This window comes from Monodelphis domestica, chromosome 8 (genome assembly GCF_027887165.1).
Source record: "Monodelphis domestica isolate mMonDom1 chromosome 8, mMonDom1.pri, whole genome shotgun sequence".
Classification (NCBI taxonomy): domain Eukaryota; kingdom Metazoa; phylum Chordata; class Mammalia; order Didelphimorphia; family Didelphidae; genus Monodelphis; species Monodelphis domestica.
In genome coordinates, this window is record NC_077234.1 from 231857144 (window position 1) to 231884678 (window position 27535).

At 34.4% G+C, this 27535-nt stretch overlaps 1 protein-coding gene across 2 annotated transcripts in view; it reads left to right on the forward strand.

Moving 5' to 3' along the window:
* Nucleotides 1-27535, forward strand: part of FRMPD4 (FERM and PDZ domain containing 4) — a 742306-nt gene that overhangs the window by 279168 nt on the left and 435603 nt on the right. The window lies entirely within an intron of this gene.

A 27535-nucleotide genomic window follows, 5' to 3' on the forward strand; every position in this document is an offset into this window, starting at 1 on the left:
TTTCTCTGTTTTTGACCTGCCTGGCTCTGGAATCAGTACCATATTTGTGTCATAAAAGGAATTTGGTAAAACTCCTTCTTTGTTTATTCTGTCAAATAGTATGTATGATATTGGGATTAGTTGTTCTTTGAATGTTTTATAGAATTCATTTGTGAAGTAAAGGTTTTTTTTTTTTTAAAGGAATATCGGGGGCAGTTGGGTAGCTCAGTGGATTGAGAGCCAGGCCTAGAGATGGGAGGTCCTGGGTTCAAATCTGGCCTCAGACACTTCCTAGCTGTGTGACCCTGGACAAGTCACTTGACCCCCATTGCCTAGCCCTTACCACTCTTCTTCCTTGGAGCCAATACACAGTATTGACTCCAAGACAGAAGGTAAGGGTTTAAAAAAAAAAAGGAATACCACATTTAGAACAATAAATAAATGCTAAGTATTAGGAAAGTAATAGTTTCAAAAGGGAAAGAGTACTCATACTTGCAAGGATCCAGTCATCTTATTAAATATGATTATTGAATCTTTGAGAGATGATAAGATCACTGAAGGTGACATTAAAAAAGAGGAAAAATAAGAAAGTTCAGGACAGGGACTTAGTGTTTACTACACTTAATAATTGCCTATCAGTATTTGAAAGTTTTTCATTTTGAAGGAATCTGACTTGTTTTGCTCACTCATTGAAAGCCAAATAAGGTAAGGTAGAAATTATAGACGCATAATTTGATTCTATATATGGAAAACAGTTTCCTAACAATTAGATCTATTGAAACTAGAGGGATATTTTTACTGTGTAGGAGAAAAGCTCTCTAACAATTAGGCATATTGAAATAAGAAGTAAATTTTGAAACTACATTGGGATGAGGAGTAGGGTTGGGGGAAGGAAACTTTCTAATAATTACATCTATTGAAAGGTTACCTGGGCTGAGTTAAAGAAACCGTACTGAACTTTCCATTATCGAGGTTCTCAAAGACTGAATGATCACTTTTGGAGATGTTACAGAGGTAAGATGTAACTGTTCGGGTGTCTTGGGCCACATGGACTCTGAGATTATTCTGTTATTCTGAAATAGCCCAACTAGGCAAGAATCTGCAGAGAAGCTAGTGCAACATTACTCTTCATAATGAGATTCCATACTAAAGAAGTAGGTCCCATGGAAAGCATTTACCTGAACTTCTGAATATTGTTGAATTATTTGCAGGTAGTGGTTGTAACTGTGAAAAAGTCCATGCTATTTAAGGATGAGAAGGGACTTCGAGAAAAAAGAATTGCACCATATATGGCAGTATCCTGTCTAATTCATTCCTACTCTACCACTTCTTCTATTTATTTTTAAAAAATTCACTTTCATCATTTTAAAAGTTACAATGAATCTTCCTCATGAAGTCTTTATCATACAGCTCCATGATTATTTTAAGGCTTATAAAGCTGGTAAATTCACAGTAATATTTTTCTTTCTTCAAATTGGGTCTGAATAGTTCTTCATTTATGAAAGAAAAATGCATGAAGAAAAAATAAAGGAGGTTGTTTCTTTATTTTTTAATGATTTACAGCATATTTGTATTCCATAATGAAATCACTCTTTTAAATTTTTTAAGGAAATACATTATCCATAGTGCTTGAACAATGGTTGCTTTGCCCTTATAAGGACAAGTAAGGTATTGTCCAAGAAAATGATGTTTAAACTTTGGCTTAGACATAAAATAAATTAGTCTGAGGCTAACAAGATAGCTAGTTATTATTTTTTCCCTATTTAAGGAAATGAAGCGGTCAGTTAACTAGTTAATAAAGAGTAATAGTTAATAAAGCATCATACTATGCAAGTATCCCTAAGAGCCAATTTAGAAATGTTTCTTAGAGACAAATACTAAGTAAGAGTGAAGTGGGTAGGGAGGTGGTTTTTTTTTTAATTATTTAGAGAGAAGAATTTAACTCAATACATAGATGATATTGGAAAGGTCCTGGCCATGGGTGAACTAGCAAATGTTAGAACTTTTTATTTCCTTAGTCATCACTTCCCAAGAGAGCCTGGGATTTTTTTTATGATTGCTTTCCATCAATGCTAGCTATAAAGTTGACCTGAGAAGAATAAAATAATTATCTTCAAATTTATATTTATCCTTGGTGATTGAAAGACAGCATGGTGTCATGGGAAATGCTTCAGACTTAAAGTCAGAAGATCTGAGTTTCTTCTGTCACTTACTAATTGTGTGACTAAGCAATTTATTTTACTTCTGGAAGCCTTAGTTTCCTTATCTTCCATCTATTTCTGTTATTTTGAGGGAAATACTTTGCAAACTCTAAAACATTATAATATGAGCTATCATCATAAAAATTTCGGATTTACAGTATCATCTCTCCTTCCCTTTAATTGATTTCAATATCAAGGACTAGTTAATTTCATGAAAACTGAATCTCAGTTTCTGCTTTGAGATTTTGCGCTCTACCTTGGCCTCCTAGATTAATAAATTTCTATTTTACTCTTTAAAAAAAAGGCCAATCCCTGAATTATTGGAATAAACACACATAGCACAGTGCCTGCAGCATATTAGACACTTAATAAATGTTTATTGAATGGAATTAAATTAAACAATGGCACCTAAGGCCTTCCTTTGGTAAGATAACTATCCTTTCTCAATGGAAAAGAGCATGTCATGCACTATTTATTTCATGAGAAAAATGACAGTTCAAGGAGGAGAGTGCCTTTAGAGTGGCCAAAAAGTCAACAACTTCCAGGATGGGCTGAGCAATAATATAAGCAAAACACCAAACATTCAATGAACATTTATTAAGTGCTTATCAAATCCCAAACATTGTGCTAATCAATGAGGATACAAAAAGAGGAAAAAGATAGTCCTCTTCCTCAAGGAATTTACAATCTGATGGGCACAACATTCTAACAAATATATAAAAAGCAAGCTATAGACATGATAAATAGGAAAGAATGAAAGCACTGGAATTAAAAGGGGTCAGGGCTAGAGATTCTTGTAGAAGATGGGATTTTAGTTGGAATTTAGAAACCAAGGAGGTCTGTATTCAAAGTAGAGGGGACATTGCAGGTGAAATCAGACCTTGGCAACAGCTTGGAAATGACATGGGGAGGAGACAGGATGAGGGATAATGAGGAATGAGCCTGAGGGACTGATAATATTACTCTGTTCAATAATAGGGAAAGTGGGGAGGTAAAGGGGTTAGGGGGAAAGAAAATGAGTTTTATATATTGCATTTAAGATGTCTAGGGGATATCGAGTTTGGATTGTCTGAAAAGCAGATAGAAGTCTGGAGAGAAATTGAGGCAGAATAGGTAAATTTGACTTATTATTATAGAGAGGGTAATTAAATGCCTGGAATCCAATGAGATCACCAAATTAAGTAGCATAGAAGGAGAAGAGGGTTTAAGGCAGAAGAATTATGTGAATTTTTTGTTAATAGGTTGATTATGACCCTCAATTCATTTCTCTAAGCAAAGCCCTTTCATTTTTTACCTATCACCCATATTTCTAATGGTTTTCTCCAAGGATTTTGGAATACATTTTAGATGAAAATAGCATTTCTTAACAAACTTTACTAAAAATAAAGTATTTGATATGGTTTCACTCTGGTTTTAAGCTATAGACTACACATACCCAAAATCTTTTCAGTGCCCTCAGGTCACCTACAATTTAAATTCTTCATAAATTGTGGTGCTCCAGGATCTGTAGTCATTTCAGTATCCACCAAAAAATATTGCCACTAAAATATAGGATTTCATGATATAGAACAGCTTTAGATTACTGAAAATGTACAATTTCCAAAGTGAAATGGATTATCTTTAAAGCTGCATGTAATAATGTTAGAAATGTTTTCTTCTTCATTCATTTACTTTTTCTTTGATGAATTGTTAGGCTGGTTTCTTTTGATTGAACATGGATCTAGCTGAGAAGGTCACGCTGTATTCTGGATATCAAGTTTTTAAAGTTTCACCAGAAGCTAACCATTTCTATTTGCCATACCGTTAAACTGTAATACAGTAGTTATATTCATAAAGGTGAAATAATCAACTTTAAATGTCACCTCACTTTGGTCTTTCTATCTTTTCTTTGAATGTCTATTTATGCAAGTTTTTATGTGTATGCTAGCTTTGGACATGCTAACAACACTTATTCTTTATGGATTTTTCATTTCACTTCTTAAAATAGATTTTTGTTTGATATGCTTTTTCTTTCTACTAGTAAAAAATGACCTAGATGCAACAATTGTGTGGATGCTGGTGGAGCCTTTAAAATTTCAAATCCCGTAGAAGCCATTTCCAAGTTCATTGGATTATATTTAAACTAGTGTCAATCTAATTGTGGAAATGAAATCTTCACCTTACAATTTTAGCTGAAATTGAAATGAGCAGTTTATATTTAATAAATCTTGTGGGGTTTCTTTTCCACGCTGGCTTCTTAGAAGTTTTAAAATGCTCAGGTTTATTTTACATCTTTAGAGCAGCACACTCTTTCTTTGACTTATTTGTCTTCATCATAATTATATCAAATGGACATGAAAAACAATTCTTTTATATTTGAACATGCAAAGTCACTTGTTCATGAATGCGAAAATTGCTTAAATGATTAATCCTATTAGAGTAAATATTCAAATGTTTTATAATTATTGCAAATTATACTTTGAGCCCCTCCATTTTCAAGTGTATTTATTTACTTTGGAATAATTCCGTAACCTTTCATTTGAAGAATGTCTTATAATTAAACATGTTTAGGCTTAATTCTCTTGTATTCTCCATTACAAATTATTTTATTAACTATAGTTGCTATAAGGGGAGCCCTTTAAAGCACGTAGGTTTGTTTCTTACCAAAATCCTTGTTTATTAGACCTATTTCTGCAAAGTGATTTATTTATCTTCATTTGTCGCAATGTTTACAAACTACCAGAATATGTAGTAACCACCTATACTAAAAGTAAATTGAGTAAGAAAATAAAGCTTTTTGTTCATATCAGATCAGGTAATCACTCTATGAAAATGATATGGATGTTTCAAAAAACAGTTTTCTTTAAATAGGAGATGTTGATTGTGGAAGTCAATTCCCATGAGAGTAAGTTGCCCATATCTCAGCAAATGAATAACACTGAATAATTCCAGTAGGACAATTAATTTCTTTGTAGGGCTCCATTAGAAAACCTTTCATTTGAGCTCTGTTTTTCCTCATAAATATATATTGAGTGAAAATATATAAAATACATGTGCCAATAAGACAATGAAATATTACCTATGATACTATCTTGCCACATTTAAATTTATAATATTATTAATATAACTATATAATATGAAATATTACTGTATATGATATGTAGTAATTGATGCTAATAATAAAGCATAACAAACATTTTTAAAACTATATCTAATCTTCAAAAATAACATCTAGAGCAGTCATTAATGGAGTTTGGCAATATTGAATAGGTCAGCTAAATAGCACAGTGGATAAAGTCCTGGGTCGAGAGTGACTCAACTTTCTGAAATCAAATCTGTCCTCAGATAATTATTAGCTGTGTGGCTCTGGGAAAGTCACTTTACCCTTTTTGCCTCAGTTTCTTCATCTATAAAATGAGCTAGAGAAGGAAATGGCAAGTCACTATGGCATCTTTGCTAAGAAAACTCCAAACAGGGGTGCAAAGAGTTGGACAAGTCTCAAAAACAATATAACATCATAAATAGTAAATCATATTTCCCCTCTGATCATCTATCATAACAAAATATACATGAATAACAAATAGCATTATTTTTAAAAGTTTGTTATTTGAAAATGGAATTTGTGGCATATTTCCTATGCAATAATTCTCATAATATATTTTCTTTCCCTCCTAGAATATTTTAATTTGTGAGATCACATAATTTTTCTTTAAATGTGCATTAAAGAGAAGTTATTTATATATACATTATATATTTAATTACTATTAGCTTTCATGAAATGCCCTCAATGGCATCATAAATAGTGAAATATTCATAGCCATTCAATAGCCATCAATAGCCATTCAAGTTGAGGTTATGAACATATTCTTTCAGATGGTCTATAAAAGCAAACTGTTCTCCCATTGTAGTCTGTGTGATCAGAAGAATAATCAGTAATTTTCTCTATAGTCAAATGATAATATGAACGGCAAAATGTCACCCTTAGTATTTTTATATTTATTTTTCTTTTTAACATTATTTATTTATTCAATTCATTAACATACCCAATTAACTCCTTCCCTCTTTCTCCATTAGAGAAGATGACATTTGACAAAAAAGATATATATCTATATATACATAAAACTATGTCACTTCTATTTATCAGTTTTTTCTCTGGCAGTTGACATATATTAGTTATTCCCCAAATGATATTTCTGTTGCTGTACATAATATTCTCTTGGTTCTACTTGTTTCATCTTTGTAATTTCATATGGGTCTTTCCAGAATTCTCCAAAATTAACTTGTTCATTAACCCTTCCTATTGTTGGGAATAGAACTGTTTTATATAACTGCCAGTCACCCATTTTAGAAAAAAACTAAACAAAATTATACCAAATACCAAGTTACATAAGCCACAAAACCCAAGACAAACCTTTTTTAACTCATTTTTTAAAATTACATGAAGAAACATGTTTTTACATTTTACAAATTCAGATTCTTTCCTTCTCCCTATTCCCATAAGGCCATAAGTAGTCAGATAGAGGTTATAGCAGTGCTTTTGTATACATCCTGTGACAGAATATACATAATCACACATTCAATTAAAAAATCATGATGTAAATAAAGTGAATGATAACATACTTTGATCTGCAGTCAAAATCCACCAGTTCCTTCCTTGGCTCTGGGTAATATTTTTCATCCTAAGTCTCTTGTTGACATAATGGAAACTTGCTTTGCCAACAATAGTTTAGTCCTTCACAGGTTATCATTGCATACTGTTTCTGTTACTACACACAGCAATCTCCCATTCACTCCATTTTGCATCAGTTCATATAAGCCTTTCCAGGTTTTTCTGAACCCATCCTGTTGTTCATTTCTTATGGCACAATAGTATTCCATTACAACCATATATTACAATGTGATCACCCATTCCCCACGTGATAGATAACCCCTCAGTTTCTAATTCTTCATCACTAAAAAAAAAAGAGCTGCTAATTTTTTTTCCATAAGTAGATCCTTTTCCTTTATGTTTGATCTCTTTGGGATACATACAGACTCAGTAGTAGTATTTCTGGATAAAAGACTGTGCATAGTTTTAAGTCTCTTTGGGCACCACTCCATACTGTTCTCCAGGATAGTTGTATCAGTTTATAGTTCCATTAACAGTATATTAATGTCCCTATTTTATCATAACCCCCCCAACATTTATCATTTTCCTTTTGAAACCAAGACAGATCTTAAAATACATATCTGCGTAATTAAATTTCCTCAACTTAAAGTATATTTTACAAGGAAACTTTAAGTCACTTAACTGAACCAAAATGCCATTATGACCAATGACATGAATATTAAAAAAAAAAGATACTGTTCGGAAGTAGAAACCACAAAGAGAAAGAAAATAAATAAGAAAATATGTTCAGATAAGAATGTCTGAACAGGAAGTTGATTTATCAATCCATGTAAAATAAAATTGTTCAGCTAGCTAGTACAGTAAATGCAGCACTTAACTTGAGGTTAAGATGTCTTAAAATCACATTTGGGTGAGTTATCATTGGAAGAGATTATATAAAAGCTTTAAATAGTCTGTAAATACATAAAAATATGTATTTTTTCCTCAAAGGGACTAGTTAGTAACTATGGCCCTTCCTTAGAAGTCAATGTTATTATTTATATCTATCACTACATTAGACCCCGATTCTTTGCTTCATGGATGGTGACATTCCACCCCTAATGGCAATATGTGAACTTGTTTGTAATTCATTATTATTTTGATTTTCCCATAAGCCTTAGCTGTTTTACATTGTTCAGCACATCTGTAAGTCCTCAAATGAGCCCTCATTTTTCCTGCTTTTTGTGCCTGCATTTGCTCCACTGTATCTCACCATTCAGCAGCTGTTACACTACCCTGCTATTATCAATCCTTGATAGCAGACCTATTTCTGTAAAAAATCTAAGACTATGTTACTTTATGAAGCCAGTACAATTGAAATGAAAAACAAGCAAGTAAATTCATCTATCAGCTAGAAGTTTTGCTTATGTGGTACTCAACATTTTTGCTGTTTGGCTGATTTTTTCATATTTCATCTAAGCATCAGGCAACATGTAACAATCTGAAAGAGATCCTACTTTGTAGACTAATGGCTGATATTCTCCTTGAATAATAAGAAAAAAAATGTCATCCTGGGCTTGCTAATTTGAGGAATCTCAAAAAAACCTTTTACTTATTGTGGGATCATTTGATATTGATCCCGCCATCTCCTTAAGCTACCATCTTATCTCATCTTGATTTCCCAGCCAAAGTCAGTAAGTGTGCACATTGGTTTCTTCCATTTTCTCACTTCATATTCCATTCTTTGATCCATGCAATTTGGCTCTCTACCTGATCTCTCTCTCTTTAAAGTCATGAAGGATCTCTTAATTGCCAAATCTAATGTCCTAATCCTTTCTGACTTCTCAATGGCATTTAACATTGTTGACCATACTCCCTCCTCCTAAACACTCTCTCCTTCTTAGATTTTCCTAAGATTCTCTATGTTCCATTCTTTCCTTTGTGCTGGCTCTTCTTCAGTGTCTTACAAAAAATATCCTCTTTGTCGCATACCTTATACAAGGCTAGAATCAATACTCTGCATGTGAGATACTTCTTAGAAAACACATTTAATATCTCCAACTTTCAGTTTCCGTACTTGTAAAGTAGGTCTAAAAACATAATACTCAGGTCTTGGTGTTTTTCAATTATTGTTGTTGTTACTGTTTTCAGAAAAGGATGGAATCTACAAACCTTAAGAACCCTTAAAAGCAAATGATTCCAGGATGAATTTTCCCCAGTGTCATTTAGAACCTGAGAGACTTATAATATCCTTTGGTTTTCCCTGTTATTCATTGCTGTACTATTCCATGCCTGCTGGTATCAACCCTCCCTTATATGTATCACTTCATGTCTACTCTAGTTAACACTTTGTTATTTGTCAAACCCTAGTCATTACTTTGTTCCATCCTTGATCTCTCACCTGACTACTTCCTCTACACATCTCAAAGAGCTCCCTCACCTTCTCCGCAGGAATTCAACCTGAGGCCAGAGCCTTGGTCTGTCTCTCTGTCTGTCTCTCATTCGCACGCGCACACACACACACACACAAACATATATATTGTGTGATCTATATTAATATATAATGACAATAAAATCTATAGTCTTAGTAGCTTAGCAGAAAGACTAAGATTGCAAGGCTCCTTAACATACACATATGTATGTGTGTTTATATAAATAGATTTATGTATAAATATATATGTATCTATAAATATTATGTAAGCATACATTGAAGCTTTTGAAGGAAATGTTTCTGGAAATTTGGAACTTGTATGAATCTTTATTTTTTTATTTCATAAATAGCTTTAGTGGACATTTTTATCCCCTCACTATTTCCAATGGATTAGGCAATTTAGTAAATTTAATATACTTTGATTAGTTTTTTTTTTTAACCCATACCTTCTATCTTAGGATCAATATTGTATATTGGTTCCAAGGCAGAAGAGAGTTAAGGGCTAAGCAATGGGGGTTAAGTGACTTGACCAGGGCCACACAGCTAGGATGAATCTGAGGCCAGATTTGAACCCAGGACTTCCTGTCTCTGAGACTGACTCTCAATCCACTGAGCCACCCAACTTCCCCCTTGATTAGTTTTTTCAAGTAGAACCAAGCTCACTAAAATAAATCTTTTATTTAACATCTAATATTTATTATGAGTTAACTATCATAAGAGGTATCAGAGATAGTTATAATTACATATCCTACCTCTGACTCCTCCTCCTTCTCTGTCTCCTCTTCCTTTACTCTTCTCCTTTACTTTCTCATTCCTCTTCCTCCTTTTCCTTCTTCTCTTCCTTCTTGCTTCTTCTTCTCTTGCTCTATCTCTTCCTCCTCTTCCCTTCTCTTCCACTCTCCATATACAGACCAACACACAATAAGGTAATACCCTAAAGATATAGGAAAGGCCTTAGATGGCATATGTGCATTCAGACACTATCTGTGTGACTCTGAGTAAATCACTTCATTTCCCATAGTCTCAGTTTCCTCTTCTATAAAGCAGATATAATAGCACATACCTAACAGGGTTACTGTAAGGATTAAATGAATTAACATAAAGAAACATTTTGCAGATCTTAAAATGCTCTCTAAATGCCATTTATTCTTATCAGTCTCTCTGAATCTCAAGTTTCTTTATTGGTGACATTGATATAAAAATACATACCATATCTACTATGCAGTATTTCAGAGAATCAATGTGCTATATGAAAATATTCAGTTCTATATAAAAATATTCTGTTAGACATCATACTATTAGGGTTCTTGACTCAGTTCAATACTATAAAGGCTCTGCAATTTTTTTATGCAGATACTCTTTCCAACCAAGCTGCTTTAACTGATCCATACCTACCCATCCTGGGAAATTCTTGTTCTTATTCTCTGCTAAGGGACAAAAACTACACTATAAATCTTTGACTAGGAATCTATCCCCAAATCCCATTCCATTTGATAAAAACCAAATTATTTAGCTTGTCCTTAGTCATCTTCCAAATGAGGCATCTTGGGTGGGAAGAGCTTTCTCAGTAATGGGCAGTTTTCTAATTTTTGCCAAATGCTTCCTCAGCATGAATATATTCTTAGAACCATACAAGTGGAGATTTAGAAGGAATTTCAGAGGGCATCTAGTGCCACTGCAAGTGGGAAACCCATTAGGAGTACAATAATCTTGGTTTAAAGACCTTTGATACAAAGGAAACAGTACCTTCAAGCATAAATAGCTAGCACACATATAGCTGTTTAAGGTGTACAAAGTTCTCTCTCTCTCTCTCTCTCTCTCTCTCTCTCTCTCTCTCTCTCTCTCTCTCTCTCTCTCTCTCTCTCTCTCTCTCTCTCTCTCTCTCTCTCTCTCTCTCTTCTCCATACACACACACACACACACACGCACCAAAATGCAATGTGTTTGTCCTCTTTTTGAAAAGGACCAATAACATCACAGGCTACGTGAATAGATTAAACTGAGTTGTACCAAATCGTTGGCCTCTCTCTCTTTTCCAGTCATCCAAGTCCAGTGTCAAGTCAAAAGTCAAGACAAATGGTAATGGCCTGGTATACAGCAGAAGATCTGGCATCTTCCATGTCTGAGCATGGTCTAAACTCTCCACAGTATCTACTTCAGACAATGTATGGGGTGCGCAGGGTGGATTAGCATCCTTGGTGTGACAGTGGGCTGTACCCTTTTTACGACTGCTCATCTAAATTTGGTGTCTACCTGTCACCCAACCCTTACCTGTGACTGTAAGAAGCTGTAGCATGCAGAGTGGCCACACCTAGGTAAAAGAGTCTATACACAATCAGTCCCTCAGTTTTATAACCAACCTACCTACCTACCTATCTGTCTTTCTGTCTGTCTGACTGTCTATCTACATATATATGTTAGCTTTCTCTATATGCATGCATATTTAGATACACATACATCTGTGTGTGTATTTCAACTCTGTGAGCTAGGAGCTGGTACTATCCCATTTTACAGATGAGGAAATGGATGCTAACAGAGCTTATGTAAGTTGCCCAAGGTCGCAACTAGTAAATGTCTGGCACAGGACTTAAATAAAGATATTCTTGGTTCTAAACCTAGAACTCTATGGATGATGCTCACCTAGTTGCTGAGATGGGCTTTTAGATCATTTCTAATTGTTAGAAATATTTTTCTTTTATTAATGTGAAATCTCCCTCCCCATAAATTCTAAGAGTTGGCATTAATTCTGCTCTCCAAATCCATCTACACATACTGCCTTTATCCTGATTTTGGTCTATATCTTGCTCTCTCTTCTTGGATTTATAAGTATATACATGCTTACATAGCCTAATTCCATGTTGCCAACTTAATTCTGAACAGCAGAGCTCAAAGAATAGCCTTCTTCACTCAACCTGCCAATCCCAGCCCTTGTTGTCCATTCCAAGGAAATTTCCTAGTAAATCTTATAATATTCTGGCCAAACCCAGGGAATGGAATCCCAGGTGCCAGGCAGAAATTTTCTCCATTTAATGGATGAAAAAACTGAAGCTCAAGAATCAGGGATACTAGGAGGATCTGTGACTGCATAGGGGACTCTGGTTGTAGGAAGTCCCTTGAGCAGTGGAAATCACAACCCATCTATCACATAGCAAATAAGTTCTATAAAATTATTTAAGTCTATGAGGTGTTAAATGAGTTGCCCAAGTTAGTTAGCATGTAAGTATATAATCTAAGTGTATTATATAGCTAGTAAGTGCCAGAGATGGGAATAATTTTAAATCATAAAATATTACAATTTACTTCTTGGAATAGATCTCACAGGTCATCTAATCCATCTCCTCAATTCTCTATTAAACGATTGATTTGTCACAAAGATAAAACAACTGTTGGAAAGAACTGTGAATTTTTCTGTTGCATTGCCAAAGTATGTGGGCGGGAGGAGGGTAAGAAGGTTATGACAAGTGAGAACATCATCATGGTTTATTTTTGCTTAGGCAAAGACCCTGGTGCACTGTGGGAGTATATTTCTCTATATAATGATTCTAAACCTACAACACATTCAGTAACTCAGGTCTAACATTAAAGAAACAAAATAATTCACCATAGAGAGTATGCAAAAAAATTGATGTTATTTAAAAAAATGAATGTGAAAGCTACAAAAGGGGTGGGATGGGAAATCCCTACCTCTTAATGCCATTCTCAGTATCTTTTGGATGCTCTGATCAAAACTTGATTCAGGGTCTCTAAGCCAAAATTTCTATTCTAATCCCCCCTCCAATCTTGAGATTGCCTTCACTTTAAGACACACTGAACTACCTTGGAGTTAAATGTATCTATAACCACTGAGCAACCTTCTCCTATTTAATTTCTCTGAACTTCCCTGATAATTCTAGTGACTTAAGGAGGTCTGAGCCTGGAACCAAATGTGTGAGATATGTTCATTCAAGTTAGCAAGTTCCTCTCATTGTCTTAAAAAAAAAAACCAACAACCTTACTTTCTGTCTTAGAATCAATACCTTGTATTGGTTTCGAGGTAGAAGGTTAAGGACAGGGCAATAGGGATTAAGTGATTTGCCCAGTCTCATAAGTTGGGAAGTGCCAGAGACCTGATTTGAACCCAGGACCTCCCATGTTTAGATCTGTATCTCAATCCACTGAGCCACCCAGCTGCCCCTTCATATTATCATTACTTCATTTCTCCTTCTTATGTTCATTGTTTATGATACCTTTTTTAAATGAAAGGTTATTAATTTCTTCTCCTTGCCCTTGTATTCTAAAGACAAACTCTCACAATGGGAAGAGGAGTTGGTCTTTTGAAACAACTATGGAAGGATATGTATTAAAATCCACAAAATTTCATAGTATGATATGAATTTGAGTACAAATGCAGATAGAATGAATAGATATCCAGATGATGTAAAGGCTTGGTTTTTCTTTTACAAAACTGGGAACATATTCTTGCTTTTGATTCTTGATATATTCAGCATTTTTCTCTGATCTTAGTTGGCTCTTCTGTTAATATTGAGTCATGATTGCTACTTGAGCCTAGCATTGGGAAGAAGGTGAATAGCACCACAGTTATTGTCTATTCAGGATTTTGTATAATAGGAAATCAGAAACATTTCTCATACAGTTCCAAGAATTGAGATAGGATCCATGTAGCATTATGTAAACAAGTTTTGTGACAACTGCATTTCATTCTATTAAAAATATACTATTAGGAAATTAATGATTAAGATATTTAAAGTGTTCACCCATAATAGGAAGGCAGTGATTTGACTTATGTTGAAATTCTCCTAGGTACCTTTTAGAAAGTACACAATACTATATAAAATTGGGTAAGTCAACTAGGACAGTCTAAACGATGCATTAAAATCTTAAACCAAGGCCTGGGGGATTGCCAAGTTTTGTTGGTGTAATAAACCCCCTACAAGATGGAATCATTAATTAAAGTGATTCAATAATCACTTATTAAACACTTGCTATGTACCTAACAGTGTCTTGGAGAAAAGAGAGAAAGAAAGCTGAGAGAGGATTAAAAAAAAATAAATTTAGCAGGTCTTGCCCTGCCATCCAAGAGTTTATATTCTCTAAGGAACAAGAAAAGAGAAAATGTTTATGGATTAGTGAATTTAATTTTTTCACTTTCTTTAATTTTTATTTTTCCAGATTCTATGTTGATAATAATTTTAATAATTATTTTCTAGAATTTTGAAATGCATATTCTCTAGGTATAAAAATAATACCTGTGCTATCATATAATATTTATTTCCATGTTTATCATGAAGTGATTTTTGTCTTTTATATGTTTTCCTTTTTTAACATGTTGATACAAATTTTAATAATCAATTTCTAACATTTTATAATCCAGGTTCTCTCCCTCTCTTACTTCCCCAACCCTCCCCTCCTATGATAGCAGATAATATGCTATGGGTTTTATATGTCTTATCATACAATACATATTTCCATAATTTTTAGGTTGTGAAGGAAGACACATATCACATATACTAGAGAAAAATTCATGGAGGAACTAAAGTGAAGAATGGCGTGCTTTAGTCTACGTTCAGGCTCTATCAGTTCCTTCTGACAGTGGTAGATGGCATTTTTCATTATGACTCCCTTGAAGTTGTCCTGTATCCTATCATTTTATGTTTCTTGGTCTCAGTTTTTTAAACCTTTCTTTTAGTTATTTTAAGGGTCCTTAAATGTGGTAGACAGATTATAAATTCCAGTAATTCCCAGTTTCCTAAACCTTTAAAATAAGTGCAAGGTATTATAATTTATAATTTTATATATAAATATATATAAATATGAAAATATATTTATAATATAAATAAAAGGAAAGGCATTAAGGATGGAACTAGATGATCTCTATAAGTCACACAGGTATTTGATATAATCCATGGAGTGGAATTTCTATTATTATTAATAATTATTTGAATGAAAAACAATCTTCAATGAAAAGTAATAAGAAAATTGGAATTGTCTTCTGAATTCAGTTTGTTTTTTATATAGGACTTTTATATTGCAAAATATTCTTCATTGCTGATTTTGTGTTGTAGATCTAGGACCAAGAAACATAAAATGATTTATCCAAAGAAAACCTAGGCCTTCTTACTTTTGACTGTACCAGTGCTAACTCATATTGCTACATGAGTAATTATTTGTGTAACTAAAGAAATATTAATTAAAAAATAAAAATTACCCTAGAATTCCTTTAAATAATGAACCACTCAGGTTATTAACATACAGCTGGAACCATTACAAATTCATTTCTGTACAAATTTCATTTGAAAAAAAACAAATACACAAAGCAAAGTATATTATGAAAGAAAAAGAATGAAGGTATAAGGAGGGATGACCTCATTTTTCTGCATTTATTACTTTGATTGCTTTATGCATTTCAGCTCTTAAAATAATCAAGCCAAGGTCAAAAAATCAATCCTAACCTATTAATAGAACTGTGGGTAAATCACATCTACAGCATCATGGAAACAGACATCTCATTCTATCTGTCTAACATTGACTATGCCTTCCAGCATTTAATACCCTTGTTTCAATATAAAAGGCTTTGGTTACCTTCAGGGCAAAGCTTTACAACAGATTCTAGGCAACTTCCTGAGTGAAATAATGTCTATTTGGAAATCTAGGTAAAAGCCCTAAGTGATCACTCATAAGCACAGCCAACATTCTATTTCCAAGCTCTAAGTAGCGCCATTTGTATTCTGAATCCCCTTACCACAAGCTCCCCAACTGTCCTAACAAGCATCTAATGCTGCATTATTGAGTCTATCTTTGACAGCTACAATTGAATTCTTTTTATGCATGTGTTACGATTTTGCCATTGCTATTAAAGTCATGGTATTGGGGTTCAAAATGATTCAGTCCTAAAATTTGTTATCTCAGGAAGGAATTTGGAGCAAAAACAAAGAAACGTCCTAGATATAGGCAGCCTTTTGGCAAAATGGCATCCAAAGTGAATTGCACATCACAAACTGGGACTAGTGAATGAACTGATGAAAAGTAGAGCACAAAAAGACAAAGCATATAGTCCCATATCTCCTCTTGAATGAAATCGCTAAAGGCATCACTGAAAGACAGTTATAGTAATTAAACTTAGAGGGATTTAGAACATTTCTAAAAACCATTCCCTTAACAACCACATAGGAAAATACCAGGAAGTGATGGGATTTCTTCAGTCCTAAAGACTCTATGTTATATAGAGAACTTAAGTGATTTTCCCAGGGTTACACAGATAATAAGAGCTAATAAATGTCAGAGGCAGGATTTGACATCTCCATCCCCAATTCCTGATACCTTGCCCTGCACTGCATCCCCTCTTGTTGGCCTTCGATAGCCAGCATCAGTTGTTATACTGTAAGATTGAATCTACTGGCAGAAACCTAAGACAACCTCAACAACTCATTTTGTTAGGTCAGAATTAGCATTGCTAATCTTGGTTTTATAGTGATTCTTTCCTCTTTCACATGCCAGGGAGAGATTTGTTATATTAGAAACTGAAATACATTTACCTGTATGGTGTTATCAAAATAATGTATTCCTAACAGAAAAGTGCTATTTAAAGTTAAGGAATATACTCAGGGGAAGAAAACAAAAATTGAATTTATAAAGCCTTCTCTTGGCCTGAATTTTCAGTATTCAGTTTGTCTATCTATGAACAAATAATGACCCCTTTGCTTGTCAAATGGACGTGAATGTCCTTGAGATGCCAGGAACCACTATTTGGTAATGGATTGTAAATGCCACAGTATCCTGGCATAGGTGTATTTGAAGGTCACATTTTCATCTTTGCTGGATTTATCACAAAAGTGAGGTAGAGTCAATGACTGGAACTTGTAAATGATTATATTTCCTCTGGATAGTTCTAGATATGACCACACTTGGTAACTATTTTTTTTTCAAAAGAGACTGGATGAACTTGTTTGAACCATAGATGACTTTATCATTGCTGTGGTTATGGTTATACAGCATAGAATACTGGCCCTTCAGTCAGAGAATTTTGTTTAAAAATCTTATCCTTAGTGTTTTTTGACTGTGTGTGATCTTTCATAATTCATATAACAATTCTGGTTCTCAGTTTTCTCATTTGTAAAATGACAGCATTAGACTCAATGACCTATAAGTCTTTATGGTCTTTACTGTCTTTATGGTCTGGTTGTGTGATCTATGAGCCATTTATTTGGAGTCCTAGAAGGATGCTACCCTAGTTGTACTCCTATTGAAATTATGTGACCAACATTTAAAGGTTGATTTTATAAGCAATGCATTTTAATTATGTTAAGATTGTTCCTTTTAATGATGACCTGGAGGATTTCTTATGTAAACTGGAAGGACCTCCAGGAAATGATGCAGAGCAAAATGAGGAGAACCAGGAGAACACTGTACACAGAGACTGATACATTATGGCACAATCGAATGTAACAGACTTTTCTACTAGTATAATACAATAGTCCAGGACTATTTGGAGCAACTTATGAGAAAGAATACTATCCACATCCAGAGAAAGAACTGTGGGAGTAGAAAGGCAGAAGAAAAACATATGATGGATCATGTACTTCGATGGGGATATGATTGGGGATGATAACTTTAAATGACCACTCTATTACAAAAATGAATAAAATGGAAATAGATTTTTGAACAATGATACATTCACAACCCAGTGGAATCGCTTGTCACCTCTGGGAGGAGGGAGGGAAGATTGGATGGAAAGAACATGAATCACATAACCATGGAGAAATATTCTAAATAAATAAATAAATTTAAAAAGGGATTGCTCCTTTTACAAGCATTTTGCCCAGTGAGACATTCTGGATCCATTTTTACATTCATGAATTTAAATATAGAAAATTATTAATACTGCTGATTTCTTATTTCAATACTTCAGGAATCTATAGTTTTATCAATGAGGGCACTTCTTCCAATGAGGCAGATTTCAGTGCCTTCATTCCTCTTCCTTTAGTTATATGAGTTGCTATGGCCAAAAAAATGTCGACACCGGGTAGCTAATGTGCACCATCTTTCTGGTCCTGAGTTCAAAGATTCACAAGCCATTTCCAAGTCCATACTTGGAGCCTATCTAACCTAGTAGGAACTGCCAAGACTTTTAATCTCTAAGACCACATTCATGTTCAGTATAGCACAGATAGTTCTTGTTCAGTCATTCATTTTTGTCCAACTATTAGTGACCCAATGGACCATTCCTTGACAGTAATATTCCTGAAGTTTTCTTGGCAAAAATACTATAGTCATTTGCTATTTTGTTTACCAATAGATTGAGATAAACAGAGATTAAGTGACTTGCCTAGGGCCACACAACTAGCAAGAATTTGAGGCCAAATTATAATAATATAGTATTTATGATCATGTAGTAGTATTTGCCACCTAAAGAATAATAAAGCTATAACAGGCTCCAGGAGATCATATAGTTTTATGTTTAGTTAATGATAATCTCCTAAATCTTGGATTTATATTGTTATTTGGGTATGCTAAAGCATTTGAAATATTTCAGAACTGCTCCTATGAATGATATTTTATTTTGAGGTTATGTTTTTATATTTATTGTATTCCAATAACAAAATGAAATATAAATTTTCCAAAGTTACATGATTCATTTTGTTTTCCTCCCCTCTTCCCTACCTCATCCCAGAGTTGACAAGAAATTCTACTGGGTTATACAAGTATTATCATTCAAAACATATTTCCGTAGTATTCATTTTTGTAAGAGAATAATCTCATAAAACCAAGACCCCACATTATATATCTAAGTAAACAAGTGATAAGTCATGTTTTTGTCTACATTTCTATTCCAACAATTTTTCTCTAAATGCAGATAACATTCTTTTTTATAAGTTCCTCAAAATTGTCCTGGGTCATTCTATTGCTAGCAAAGTCTATCACATTTGATCATCCCACAATATTTCAGTTACTGTATACAATGTTTTCTAGTTCTACTTATTTCACTCTGCATCAGTTCATTGTACCTCTTTCCAGTTCTTTCTGAAATCATCCTGTTCATCATTCCTTATAGCACAATAGTATTCCATCACCATCATATACCACAGATTGCTCGGTCTTTCTCCAATTGAGAGACTTCTCTTTAGATTCCAATTCTTTGCCACCACTAAAAGTGCAGCTATCAATATTTTTTGTACAAACAGGTCATCCCTCCCCACACACATCTTTTTTAAAAAAAACCTCTTTGGGATACAGACCTAGTTGTGGTATTGCTGGATCAAAAGGTATGCATTCTTTTAAATCAGTTTGGGCATAATTCCAAATTGCCTTCCAAAATGATTAGATCAATACATAAGTCTACTAGCAATATATATGTTCTGATTTTGCCATATCTCCTTCAACATTTATTATTTTCTTTTACTGTAATATTAGTCAATTTGCCAGGTTTAAGATGATACCTCAGAGTTATTTTAATTTGCTTTTCTCTAATCAAGAGGAATTTAGGATATTTTTTCATATGTTTATTGATAGCCTTGATTTCTTCATCTGAAAACCACCCATTCATATCCTTTGACCAGATATACATTGGAGACTGACTTAGTTTCTTATAAATTTTACTTGGTTCTTTATATATTTGAGAAATTAGACTTTTATCAGAGAAATTTGTTATGTTTTTCTAGTCTGTTGCTTCTCTTCTAATCTTGGTTGCATTGACTTCATTTGCACAAACTTTTTAAATTTAATATTATCAAAATTATTATTTTACATATTATAATGTTTTGGGTCTCTTGTTTGGTCTTAAATTCTTTCCTTCTCCTTAGAGCTGACAGATAAACTATTCTACATTTGCCTAATTTACTTATATGAATGATGTTTTTAAGTCCTTTGAGGAAGTGTTCGAAATTGCAAACAAGCAGGGCAAGAATGAACATATCTCAAAATTGTTATAAGAAAATAATATATTTAAGAGTTATCTGGAATATTTAAATGTTTAAGTAATACTATCCTGATTTATATGTTTATTAATTTTTAATGGGCTTATAGTTTCTCAGAGACTTACTTAACCTTTCACTACCACAGTTCCTACTGAAAATCCCCATCCTTCAAAGAGTAAAACAATATGAACATTAAAGGATGTGTGCTTAAGCTTAAGTAGACCTCTTTGGCCTTGGCAAAAGACACAGTGACCCCTAAATTGACTTAGCTGACACCTCAATATCAGTAAGAAAATGTCATTTCCCTAAGTGAAAAGCAGGGACATTGAGTGCAGTCTGATGCTTGCATTAAAATGACTTGTCTTAATACTAAATACTTTTCAAATATTTACATTCTCACAGCAATCTTAGGAGGTAAGTACTTTTATTGCCCTCATTTTATACATGAAGAAACTGAGGCAGACAGAAGGTAATAACCTGCTGGGGATCACACATCGAGTAAATGTCTGCGTCTCAGATTTCCTGACTGTATGGCTTCTATCTTATCCTTCCTGCCACCTATCTTCCTCATAACTCAAGTCATTCCAATTCAGCAAACATTTATTCAGTCCATACAATGTTTCAGCTACTTTACAAAGTACTGGAGGGGGAAAAAAAGATATATCAAATGCACACCCTGTCCTTCATGGAGATTATAATCTAGTCATATCCCTAGAGCACAATAAATAAGACATAGAACTCAAATTGTGTCTGACTGCACAACATTGATTCTTCATTTCGTTGAATACAATGTTTATTAATTTAGTTAATTGTTTTAATAAAAATTTTATTTAAATCCATTGAGTCAAACTTCTTTAATAACGACTTACATTTAAATTAAATTATTTTAAGTGAAAAGGTATGGAAGCTTTTTTTTTTTTTATCAATTCCTCTTAAGTCCCATTCAGTATTTTTTGTCTATTCATTCTCATTTATTTTTCCTCTCATATTGTCATGGTTAGTATTAATTTATACATTTTCATAATATCTATTTTTCCTTGTAAGTCAAAAGGAGATCTTTGCAGATGGTTTTAGCAAGAAAAGTTCAGTTGCATTATTAGGAAAGTTCATACCCTAAGAATGCATAAGCAAAGAAATGGGAAATAATGATATAACTATCACTTGGAAATATTTCTAGCTAAATTTGATGCCTGCCTCCAACAGATAATTTAGAAATAATGCAAATAAGCTGCTCATGATGAGGAGCAACAGAGTGAATCAATAGCCACACTCTTCCTCTGTTTCTATTGCCATCACTCTCTTCTGTGTAGAGAAAGGTTTGCCAATTTTTTCTCTTTCTGCCTTAATGAGAAATGTATTGGATTTAATGATATTATGTGACAACTTTCAAGACTTCTGAGGCAAAGGCAAACGTGCATTGTTATTTTATGTCACCACACTCCAAATCCCAGTAGATAAGAACAAAAAAAGAGGAGAAAAAATTATATAAAGTAAGACCAAAATCTATATGATAAGGACAGGAGTAAAGGGGAAACTGTGGTTTGAGAAAATCCCCAAAGATTTCTCTCATATTGTAAAAGGTTTCAAGTACCCTAATTTCCAACTCTTCTTATACTCCTCACTCCTCAATTTCTCTCTCTCTTCAGTTGTCCATTGCCTAGGCTACTCTCTTTATATTTGGATTACTTGACACTCTTCCCTCGCTATAAGAAAAACTATGGAGGAGACAAGAATAAAAGTAGGAGTTCTAGCAGTCTTGTCATGTTAGAAAAGAAGCAATGTTGTACAGTGGTTAGAGAGTTGCCCCTAACGTTTGAAAGGTTAAAGATGGATTCATCTTATTATCTTATAGCTACGGTAATTATATAGGAGTGTTACATTTGGGATGTTCAGGGAAGACTAGTGAGGGCTTCCTGGTCCTTTTTCAGGGCCACTCATATATCTTTGGTACCTTTCACTCAGCTCTCACTTGTGGCTCCAAGAAGCTGTTGCATGTCCAGTAACCACATCCTGGCAAAATTGTCTCAGCAGATGTACTAAACCAGGTTGACAATAGCCAATAGGCTTCAAACCCATCAGTGAGTTAGAAGGATGTCTACTCCAAGCATATGAAGACTTCCCTTGGTGAAATGGGCATATGAGAACAATTTGTCTCATGAAGATGACTGACCCAAGGGCTATGCAATGTATAGAATTTGATTATATATAGACATAGACAATGTCAGTGTCGTCCTCTGCATCCTGAGTCATCTCCAGTCATCCTTACTTTTGTCTTGCTGCTGGACTTGAGTGATTCTGGGAGAGTGAGAATAATTGTTCTTGCAACTCTGCCTCACTTAAATCTGATTCCCATACAAGTCAAGAAATCACTGTGATGTCATTGGTCCTCTTTGAAACAAAAGACTAACAACAACTAATCCTATGATCATGGATAAATTAATTCTCAGTGTTCCGGGTGACTTGAAACCCATTTAGAGGGGTTATTGACCCATTGGAGGGAGCTTACAAATAAGAAGTTTCCTACATCAGTGGCCTCACAGATCTTCTCCTCTACTTTCACTCCCCCAAAGACATTTTTGTAGTGAGTTCCTAGAGGCACCATTTAAGGTCCATGAAAATTTGAAGCAAACTATCTAGTAATATCCGGTAACCCTCCTTTTTCAGCCTTCTATTTGTCCCCTACTACACCCAAGAAGGCTAATGATGGTGATGATGATGATGATAGAAAGACAGATAAAATTTAATAAGTTGCAAAACAATTTACAAATATTATTTCAGTTTATTTTCATAACTACCCTGAGAGCGCTATTATTGCTCCCATTTCTAGATTAAGAAATGGAGGCAGGACAAAGTAAGGCACTTGCCCAGGCTCACAAACTGGTAAGACTGAGTTTGAATTTAGGTATTCTTAGAATTTAAATTTATTCAAATTCATTTAGCTTTTGAGCCAGAAATTTAGACAACTTTTCTGGATTGTAATATCAGGCCCTTGGGGAGGGAATAGTTCAAGAAGAGAATTGTAATGCAGATGGTTGCAGTATAAACTCTCATTCAGGGATAACTAAAACTCAGCCCTTTAAAGAATGCCACCGAGGCTATTACCACAATGAACAAGCAGAAGGAGGGACAAATGTAGTGGCAAGCCTAGTATGATGACAATAGTACTTAAAATGTGTAAGAGAAGGATAAATGTCAAATTTCAGAAAAGTAGCATGCTTGGTGTTATCTCAAAGCTGTGTCACCCCCTGGCACCTTGGGCAGAAATTTCGCATCTTCATCTCAGATATTTATCGGTGTCAAAGTGCAAAGATGAGTTTTTTGCATGTATGAGACATTTTTTGTCAGATGGCTTTCGCATCATAATTCATTGGCTCCAATTACCATATGAAAATGGAAAATGGAGGTACAGAGAATGTCATGTGATAAATATGAATTATTATGATTGTAATAAGTGTTTTTTAAAGCTCATGACAGCCTTTAAGAACAGCAATAGTAAGTTAGAGTGGCAACAGAATGTGTTGCGCCATCTTGTAAATAGACACAGAGAAAACTGATGTCAACTCAGATTTCTCTGGCAATGCCATTGCATGTTGAGAGGTGGAACAAGACCTTATTTGACATTAAAAAAAACACTTTGCAATGATTTCAGGAGACCTTTTGGTCTCATTAAAGAATTCGATATAGCAAGTTCATTATAGAATATTCCTAAGGACTCTGAAAGAACTTCATTTTGTTGACATTTCACGAACATTATTCTGATGTGGGCCTGTCAGGGGTCAGAACAAAATGCCATCTTCTCTGAAGATGTTTGAAGAAGTAGATTCCCAGCAATGGTGATAAGAGCCACTGGATAATAGAGGAGCCATTGGCCTAAAGTTATTATTTCAGCCGTGGCATGCCACTCACACCTAACAGAAAAGAAAATAATGGAGATCTTGAAACATTAAGATCCTTTTCTCCTTTAGCAATCAAAAGCAACTCTTTGTCATAAACTAGACCTTGATCAAAAGACATTAGTCTTTAAAGGGAATTTACAGATCATCTGATTAATCTACAGATTTAAACAACAAAACCTGATGCAAAGAGAGATCACATGTTTTGTGTAGGGTCTCACAGGTAGGAAATTGAAGATTTGAGAATAGAATCAATTTTTTTTCTACTGAACAACATTGTATTCTCATACAGACAGAAAAAAAAACTGAAAAGCTTCAACGGAGTAGAAAGAATAATTTCCAAAGCAAAGTCCCTTACTTTTCTCTAGCCTGCAACCTTTCAACTCCAGAACCTTGGACAGGTTGCTTAATCACAAATGGCCTTAGTTATGTCACAGTAAAATGGGGATAATATATCATCTGTCTGAAGATGAAAAACTTTTACCAAAAAAGTCTCTTGAGTTCTATCCTGGATATTTATTTTGTGATTCTAAAACTTCTTGGAATATAGAAAAATTGGGCTTATAAAGAAATCATAAGCAATAGCTCTTTGGCAGATGAAAGGAGAGTGTCCAGATTGACTGCCAGAAGATGTTAGTCTGGGCCCCTTCTGAACCAAAAGCCTCAAGTCCAGAATGGAATACATCTGAAAAGTTGTTTATCACCAAGGACACAGCTGTTAATAAGGTCCCTTAATTTGTATCACCTAATAGATTTTATGATTCTCTTCAGACACTTTGCAGCCTTAGAGTGGAAACTGAGAAATTGGCTGGTTGACGTTTCTTTAAAAAAGGATGCATAGGTTGGACACATTGGAAATGTGAAGCTCTAGGAGATTTTAGGTGAAAGCTTATAAAGCAGAAGTTTCTGAGCATGAGGTCAGGGCTAGCAGCATGGAAGCAAGTGTATAATATCTTTGAAAATAATTAAGGTGGAATAGAAGAATACAGAGAATAATAATAATAAGGCCAAAGAAGAGAATTTAATTTTAGTTCAAGTAAAATGGTGAGAAAAAAGAATTGTCATCCTTTTAAAATCTACCTTCTGACTTAGCAAGAAACCCTGAACTAGAGGAATTAACACTTCTAGCCTCAAAATACATACCCTGAGACGGTACAAGTTTATATTGCCTAATATAGCTGGGTTTCATTCTAGTCCCATTCTGCTCCACTTGTTAGACTCCCAACTATTACCACAAGTAAGGAAATGCTTCTTCAGCTTACCCTAAGGGTATAACAGGGCATTGCTCAGTACCTCACATTGTACCTGGTATCATATAGGTGCCTCTACATCTTTCCTTATTGATTGATTAATCCTTATTCAGAATTGTGACATCTTTTTTTCCTCTCTGAAAGACAAAGACAAATATTGTGGAAAGTTGATCTCATTCAAAGAGTTTTTTTATGTAGTTCAAGTTGCAAAAGTAATCACTAACATAGAAATTGCACAGATTTTTTTCCTTAAAAATGTTTTTATATGGCTTACATTAAAAAAATCTAAGGATAAAATAAAAGCCTTTTGTTCTTTTCTTTGGCCATATGGATTGAGGAACCATCCCTTGGGATTGTCAACGTAGCATGAGTGATAACAGATTGTGATTTGGAGACATTTGTGAAACTTCAGAGAAGAACATCCCTGCATGACGATAGCCCATGTGTTATAAAATCTGTTTGAATGGAAAGAACAAGCATTTTGGAAGATGTTTGGAAAACTTTACAGACATTCAATAGGAAAAAGGTCTAATTGCAGTAAAAAAAAAAGGATCTTGGCTTTTGTTAGTTATGAATATGGTTCATAGGGCACTTCACCTTCTCTTTCTTAAGAGTCTAAAATAGTTAAAAAGATGTCAGTGTTCCTCCCTCAATTAAATGACTATTTTTTATGTTTGGGGGTTACTATTGTATTCAAGCAATTCAGTCTAGGCAGCTCAGTGGTGCAGTGGATAGAAAGCCAGGAATGGAGTAAGGAAGACTTACTTACCTGAGTTCAAATCTGACTTCACCCTCTCTAGCTGTATGACCCTGGATAAGTCACTTATTCCTGTATGTCTGTTTCCTCATAAAAATGAGTTGAACAAGGAAATAGCAGTCCACTCCAGTGTCTTTGCCAAGAAAACTCCAAACGAGGTCAAGCACAGATAAAAACAACTGAAAAACAACAAATAACAATTCAGTCCTGAGAATGCTTTAATTCCTGTTCTTAGGATCACAGTAACAGACAGAAAGGTTTGTAGGGAAAATTGAATTTGGATGGAAGCAAGGAATTGAAAACAACAGAAATGAAAAAGAAGAGAAAAGGAAAAAAATCCTTCCTCTATAGCCACTGTTGTTTGAGCCTTTATTTGATACTACAAGAAAGGAATCTGAGAGTATTTTGAGGGTTACAAGTGTGAATATTAATTTGACATTACAAAAAGTAACAAAGAGAACCCAACACAATGAAAGACAGAAAAGGGCCATAGACTTGTTTTTGCCTAACCCCAAATTAAACTCCATATTTTTATTCTTGTTATACATTACTTATGTTCTTGTACTCCGTGTTCCAGACAAACAACTTTTTGCAGTTCTTCACTAAGGACATTCCATCTTCCATCTCTATATTTTTGCTCTAGCTGTTCCTCACTCCTACAATGCATTCCCACATCATTTCTATGTCTTCTTGGAGAAATTCTCATTTCTTTCTAGGCTCAGCTCAAACACCATATTATACATGAAGTCTTTCCTGAGCATCCAGAGCTCAGGACTTCTGTGGACAAGTTCATCTGCTCTCCTGAGTTAAAATATCACTTCTATGCATTGAATTCCCAAATGTACAAATCCAGCATTAGCCCATTTCCTGAGGTCTTTGCATTATTAGAAGCTTCTTATACATCTCACACCGGATATCCTGCAAACATCATGCTAAACTCAAGAAGTATGAAATCAGTCTCCAGTCATAACTTCTACCCTCACACCCACCTGCTCCTTCAAACAAATATTCTTCCAGTTGAGGGTAGCCCCATCCTTCTAGGCAAACAGGCTCACAACCTGTGCCATCTTGGAATCGTCTCTCACCTAAGCACTTTGTTGCCTTGTCTTGCTATTTCTACCTTCACAAAAATCTCTCATCTACACATCCTCATCCCTTGACTCACACGGCCACTACGCTGTGTAGTGGCTAGGCTTCTTATCATCGAATCCTTTATATGGTTCAATCATTTCAATACTGTCAAACTGCATGATTCCAGTGAGGATTTCTTGGCAAAGATACTATAATGGTTTTCCATTTCCTTCTTCAACTCATTTTACTGGTGAGGAAACTAAGGCTTGATGGCTTGTTCACGGTCAAACAGCTAAGTGTGTTTGGCTAGATTTGAATTCAGGATGATAAGTCTTTATGACTTCAGTCAAAACCGTCTATCCACTTTGTCATCTAGCTCCTCCTAATCCTTATTCTATCCTATTCTGAGAACCTACTCATTAGTCTTCCTACCTCAAATTTCTTCCCACTTCAATCCATCCTCCACTCTGCTCCCA